This window comes from Etheostoma cragini, chromosome 3 (assembly GCF_013103735.1).
Source record: "Etheostoma cragini isolate CJK2018 chromosome 3, CSU_Ecrag_1.0, whole genome shotgun sequence".
NCBI classification, from domain to species: Eukaryota; Metazoa; Chordata; class Actinopteri; order Perciformes; family Percidae; genus Etheostoma; species Etheostoma cragini.
Genome location: NC_048409.1, coordinates 11,258,329 through 11,259,337, shown reverse-complemented (window position 1 = coordinate 11,259,337; position 1,009 = coordinate 11,258,329). Strand labels below are relative to the sequence as shown.

The 1,009-nt window shown below is 41.5% G+C and overlaps 1 protein-coding gene across 1 annotated transcript in view; it reads right to left on the bottom strand.

Annotated features, from left to right (window-relative positions):
- Positions 1-1,009, bottom strand: part of LOC117942397 (caspase-1-A-like) — a 4,949-nt gene that overhangs the window by 291 nt on the left and 3,649 nt on the right. The gene's annotated exons all lie outside the window — the stretch shown is intronic.

The following is a 1,009-nucleotide window of genomic DNA, read 5'->3' as shown; positions in this document are numbered from 1 at the left end:
GCCTCCAACATACACCAAAGTTATGGTTAGGCTACTTTTAAACTGCATTTAGCTCAGGTACACTTACCTGCCATTTCTTGAATTTGTTGTGAAGTGTTTGAACTGTAGCATGAGAAAAAAAAAGTTGCTTAAAAAAAAAAAACATGAGCTCTCCCCAGCTTCTGACAGCCTGCTGGCAGCGGCAGTTGCGTTGCACAATGTGTGAGATGGTAACGATGTTGCTATGAGGCATAGTCAGGGACCTTATTCAGAATTCGCCTACCTCTCCCAAACACTACTGAAGCGCCCTGATACACACTACTGAAACGCCCTCATACACACTACTAAAACGATCTCATATACACTACTGAAACGATCTCATATACACTACTGAAAGGCTCTTATACATACATGTGAAACACTTTCAATATACATTACGATGATCATTGAAAGCTGCATGATGCCTGTTATGTTACTCCAGCCTTTGAGTTTGCTTTTTTTTTAAACTTTTATTTATTTTTTGTTCTCTCTCTGAAGTCTTGCCCTCTCTAACAATGTTGTTTGAAAGCGTTTTTGTGTTTTATTTCTTGTTTTAATGCTGCTTCAACCGGGACACTGGGGTGGCCATTATTTAAAAAAAATGACACACACAGGGATACGCAAACATATATTTGTTTGGTAGTATACCATTTTTAATTTCAACATGTTAAAATTCTCGGCAACGATAATAATAATTACTAATTAAAATTTAAAAACTCCCCTCTCACCCCTTGTGGGGTGGTATGTGTCATCCTCAAGCTCGGGTCCTTGGGAGTTTGAGGGTTCTGCGCAGTATCTTAGCTGTTCCTAGGACTGCACTCTTCTGGACAGACTTCTGAGGTTTTACCTGGAATCTGCTGGAGCCACTCTCCCAGTTTGGGGGTCACAGCCCCCAGTGCTCTGATTACCACTGGGAATCTACACTCACCGGCCACTTTATTAGGTACCCCATGCTAGTAACGGGTTGGACCCCCTTTTGCCTTCAGAACTG